The sequence below is a fragment of the Neophocaena asiaeorientalis genome, unplaced genomic scaffold (genome assembly GCF_003031525.2).
Source record: "Neophocaena asiaeorientalis asiaeorientalis breed wild unplaced genomic scaffold, Neophocaena_asiaeorientalis_V1.1 scaffold315, whole genome shotgun sequence".
Lineage (NCBI taxonomy): Eukaryota > Metazoa > Chordata > Mammalia > Artiodactyla > Phocoenidae > Neophocaena > Neophocaena asiaeorientalis.
Genome location: NW_020172011.1, coordinates 790,493 through 796,289, shown reverse-complemented (window position 1 = coordinate 796,289; position 5,797 = coordinate 790,493). Strand labels below are relative to the sequence as shown.

The following is a 5,797-nucleotide window of genomic DNA, read 5'->3' as shown; positions in this document are numbered from 1 at the left end:
GACAGAGGGAGGCCATTGAATTTTCAATCAGAAAGTCATTGGTATAATTTAAGAAAAGAGATATGGAAAGTTGAAAGATAATTGATTCAAAGGGATTCAGGAGGGAATGAAGACAGTAAATACATATTAACATGATAAGAAATAATGATGTTGACACAAAGGAGAGAAGTAGTCTGAATAGAGATAGGACTTTCCTCTCAAGATAAGATTTGTGCATATTTGATAGCAGAAGAGAGGAAATCATTAAAGAAAGTAAAACAAATGGTTCTGAACAGGAGATAAATGAATAGGACAATATATTAAAATGTGTTGTATTTAAACTGTATTCTACAGAACACTACAGCTCTCTCTCTCCACCCAACCACCCAATATAATTATACTAGAAAAGCTTTGCATTTATTGCTTGACATAGTCAGTTTCCATCAATTATTTAATTTGACTAAAGGTTTCTGGTACAAAATACATTTCAGATCCATTTTCCTAGAAGATGGAGAAGGAAAAGAGAGATGAAAGAGAGGATGTGTTATTTAGAGGCAGAAAAAGGAGGAAGAGGTTGGAATTTATTAATGATGTCTGTCTTCATCATTAAAATGTTCAATTAAATCATATGCCAAGAATCAGATGGGGAACTGAGAGTTTATAAGGAAGAATTTTGAAACAGTTATGGGGAGATTGTTAAAAAATCAATAAGACTTGAATATGGGCAAAAACATCACCTTGCTATTCTTTCACTACCTCATCTAGTTCTTTCTTTGTCTAAATGCAGTGGTTTTAAAATATGGTCCTCTGATTAGCAGACAGCATTGCCTGGAAATCCGGTAGAAATGAAAATTCTTTGACCCTACCCCAGATGTACTGAATTAGAAACTCTCAGGATGGGGACCCGTAATCTCAGTTTTAACAAGCCCTCCAAGTGATCCTGATGCATGCTGAATTTTTTTTTTCTTTTTTTTTTTTTGCGGTACGTGGGCCTCTCACTGTTGTGGCCTCTCCCGTTGTGGAGCACAGGCTCTGGACGCGCAGGCTCAGCGGCCATAGCTCACGGTCCCAGCCGCTCCGCGGCATGTGGGATCCTCCCGGACCGGGGCACGAACCCGTGTTCCCTGCATCGGCAGGTGGACTCTCAACCATTGAGCCACCAAGGAAGCCCCATGAATTTTGAGAATCATTGGTCTAAAATACTGGCTGTGTTTTCTGACTGTACTTTTTTTTCCATACTCCAATTTTAATTGTAAGCATCTATGGAATATGGAATATTCCTTCTTCTTCTATAGCCCCAATACAGGGATTTATTCAGATGCTGTCATTTGGTAAGTGTACTCACTCTATGACCAATAGTAAGCATCTCCTAGAAAGCTTGAGTGCAGTAGGAATTGAAATCCTCATTTCTCACCTGGAGATGGAGAGCCCCAATCAAACCACTGCTCAGGAGTTTATCTTCTCTGCTTTCCCGTATTCCTGGGGAGATCCTATCATCTGTTTTGTTCCACTGCTCTTCATTTATGCTTTCACTGTTGTTGGAAACCTAGTCATCATCACAGTGGTCCAGTTGAATACTCACCTCTACACTCCCACGTACTTTATTAGCACCCTTTCTTTCCTGGAGATCTGGTAAACCACAGCTACCATACTAAAGGTGCTGTCTTGCCTGCTTAGTGACGAGAGTATTTCCTTAAGTGCTTGTCTCCTGCAGGTGTATTTCTTCCATTCCACAGGCATAAGTGAGGTTTTGTCTCTTGACAGCTATGGCTTTTGACTGCTACCTGGCCATCTGTAGCCCTCTTCATTATCCAACTATCATAACCCCTAAACGATGTGCCTGGCTGACCTTAAGCTGCTGTATTTGTGGCTTTATCATGCCCCTCACTGAGACTGCCTGGATCTCCACACTGCTATTTTGTGGCTCTAATCACCTTGAGCATATCTTTTGTGACTTCTTCCCAGTGCCAAGCCTGGCTTGCCTAGACACACAAGACATCGTCATGATTCAGGCAGTGGATGTTGTCCATGCAGTGGAGATCATTACAGGTGTGATGCTCATTTTCATGTCCTATGTTGGTATTGTGGCTGTAATTCTATGTATTCGTTCAGTTGAGGATCATTGCAAGGAATTTTCCACATACGTCTCCCACCTCACTGTCTTTCTGGTTTTCTTTGGCAGTGTGGCTCTCATGTACCTACACTTCTCTGCCACCTACTCCTTATTCTGGGATATAGCCATTGCTCTGGCCTTTGTAGTTTTGTCTCCCTTTTTTTAACCCCATTATCTATCTGAGGAATAAAGAGATAAAGGAAGCTATAAAAAAAGCACATAATTCAAGCTAACATCATTTTTCATAAGACCAGGGACCTCAAGTAAGATCTAGTAGTTGGGAGTCTATATAATTGTTGGAGCCTTTTTATCCTCAACTCTCTGCAATACGTCTTTTCCCAACAGCCTTTTGCTGAAACTGGTCTCCCAAAAGTCACCAATAAAAAAAGTTCACTGATAACTGAACTCAATAGTTTATTTCAACCTTTATTCAATTTGACATATTTCGGATCTGACTTTTTTGATTAAGTTTTCCGCCACTCAATTTATTCAAGGTAAATTTAATTTGTGGAAATAATCTGGGTAAAAATTTACTAATTTTAACAGAGTCGAGACTTCTGTTTGTAAGACATGGTAATTGAAAACCATCTTCATAAGACTAAGTTCTCTCCATGGTATTCACAATGGATATACTTGAAGAATAACCCTAATTTCTAATTGAGTATTCATGTATTGATAAATAGCAGTCTAGATGTTTTTCAGCAGGTTCTATTATGAATCCCTTGTATGATTTATATCTTGGCAGTACTACACAATATTAATTCCATGTCTGTGTCAATAACAGGCACTAAGCCCTGTGTCTACCTGTATTGAGCCTGTGCGTGTCGAGTTAGTGGAGGCTGTTTTGCTGAACCCCAAATCAACTTCATTAATATCAATGACGACTAGAAATGAGGAGAATGGATAGGCCTCTTTAAAACTGACAGAGAGAGAAACCCCATAAAAGGGTTGGTTGCAGTTCTGTGGTAGTTAAGGACTATGGCAAAGAATCCCAGGCCAAGAAGGTCACTGAAGAATATTTTAAGTGCAATAAATGAACAAACAAAAACCTTGTCTCTAAAAATAAGTAAAGTAATAAAACTAATCCATTCATTAGCTAATCAATATTTTTTCATGATAACTTGAAAAATGTAACCCTTGGTTTCACTGTAATCAAATGTATTGTACTTATTAATTAAGCAATAATATCAATAAATACCTACTGAGTAAATAAACCAATATCACCATGCTGCATTCTGACTGTCCCAGACAACTGACCAACCATATTGGACAACAATGCTTCCCTTTCAACCTCTTCTCCCTTGGATTTCAGGATGCTGGACTCTTTATTTTTTTTAATCTTATTTTGTTTGAGGACTCTTTCTCTTGTGGATTCTTCTCTTTATACATGCTTCATAAAAGGTGCTTTTCTCCAAGGTTCACACCTCATGGGGATGCAATAATAAAGCTGATTACTATGCAAATGTTAGTAGATTTTCACTCTTCCCTAGCCCACCTACAGGAATCCTATGGTAGTCAGCCTCACTTCCCCACCAGTGTGCCATAGTCATGCCCTCATCCTCACCCTTAAGTCTTATGATACTTAAAAGTCAGATGCAAAGACAGAAGTAAAGGGAAATGTCTTATAAGAAGAGGATAATGCTATTTAATAAAGAATTCAGATAGAGAAGAGAGAAAATGTGAGAAAAATCATAGGTTGTGGGTGGAGAAGTCTTGGTAAAGGAATGTCTTCAGAAAGTATACTTAGTGTAAGAAAATAAGGGAAGGGGAAAAGGGATATGAGAAGTGTAACTGGGTTTAAATAGTGTATATATTTTTAATGTTCTTCATAAAACATGAGGAATGAAATTACTGATAGATTAATTATTTTAACTGTACTTTTCTAAGTGCAATATTGTTACAGAATTGATTCACATAAATCTCCATATGAAAGGGTTACACAGTTTTCTTATGTTTTGTCTGTTTTAAGATTTTGTAGTATATAATCAATTTCTCAATGAAAGTCCAATTAACAATCAAGTTAAGAAGAATTAAAGGAACTTTATTTGAGCCAAACTGAGCATTACAACGAGGGAGACAGGCTCTCAGTAAGCTCTGAGAACTGTTCCTCCTGTTAGAGGTCAAAGGCACAGTCAGATACATTTTTGAGACAAAGTATCATGCATCAAAATGACATTGATATTTTACATAAAGTTCAACAAGGATACATAGTCCAGGTAAACAGTTACAAAACAAGCATCAAGTCATCATGACTCCCTACAGAGTTGGGAAAGAACAATATTTTTTTTAAAGAAGTTACATTGCTAGGGTCAGAAGAAAGGAAAACAAAATAAAACAAAAGATCTTTATGGTCCAGCAGACACTCCCATCTTTGAGAAGTTCTTTTTGATGTGTAATGCAGATGCACATTGCACATTAAGGAGAGAGAGAGGAGGCCCAAATGGACACACAGAGAGAATTTTATGCTGAAAAGTTCTTGTCCTGCCTTAAAATATAAAATTTATTTATCACTTTCCTAGTCCCTCAAAATTTATCATTGTCCCTAAAAATGTATATAGCTGAAACTACCTTTTCACATCCGTACTTTCTCACCTTCTATCTGCTCTCCCAACTGAGACTACTTTATTTCTCAAAACTTAGATCTTATTGCTTTACTACACTGCTTAAAAGCATTCTAAGATTAAATACGCCCTCACTCCAAATTGTGAATGTAATTTTCCTAGCTAACCTGTGTATCTGTGCATGCGTGCGTGTGTTCATGTGTGTTGAATAAAGAAGATTCCAAACTGAGAGAAAAACAAAAGGAAAAGATACAGCAGTGTCTGATGATCAAAATTAAGGACAACATTCAGAGGGGAGATCACGGCGCTAATCTACTGGTGGAATTTCTTACAGTGATTTTCTTTGAATTCACATTGCTGAGGGTTGAGCAGTGAGTTCTCTCACACTGCTTTCCACCTCACCAGCCTGCTTATTATATTTTATGACATTTTGGGGTGATTATATTAAATACATAAATAAATGAATGAAAGAATATATAATCACTTACTGAAAATCCTTCATAACTAATGAAGCATGTAATCTGAAGATGGCTATTTATCTTCCCTGTTAACTACTTTCCATCATTTTTTAAATGTCAGAAACCTTATCTGCATGAACATATTGAACAATTAATTACTGAGCAAATTTTACATGTCAAGCAGTGTGGTAAATTCTGGACAAACATAGAACCTCTACCTAAAAGAGTCTCCACTAAAGAATTGGAGAGGCCCATAAAAGTACAATATAAAAAGTAATAACAACAAAATTCATAAAATCATAGCAGAAGTAGTAACTGTGCTAGAAAATGAAGAAAAATTGCAAAGAGAAATTGTATTTGTTCTGAAACATGAAAAATATTTATCATATACTTACCTTTATTTTTTAATCTTTATTTATATATCTTTAGAACTCTACTTGCATTTAATTTAGGAAGGGTTTTTGGTATAAACCAACATGGGCTTGAGGACTTGAGGCCGGTTTTAATAAGAACTATGGCCTATAAGCCAAGTTTTCACTGGATTAACTCACTTAATCCTCATAACAAACTCATGCAGTTGATATTATCACATCCATTATGCAGATCAAGAAAAGAAAAAAAAAATTGAAGCAAACAGACTTTTTATGTTCACATAGTTGGCTAATGATAGAGCAAGTAACAAAAAT

At 36.7% G+C, this 5,797-nt stretch overlaps 1 pseudogene; it reads left to right on the top strand.

The window, feature by feature from the left end:
* The first annotated feature begins 1,399 nt into the window (after positions 1-1,399).
* On the top strand, positions 1,400-2,366 carry LOC112403022 (olfactory receptor 6K2-like; annotated as a pseudogene).
* Positions 2,367-5,797: the final 3,431 nt, after the last annotated feature.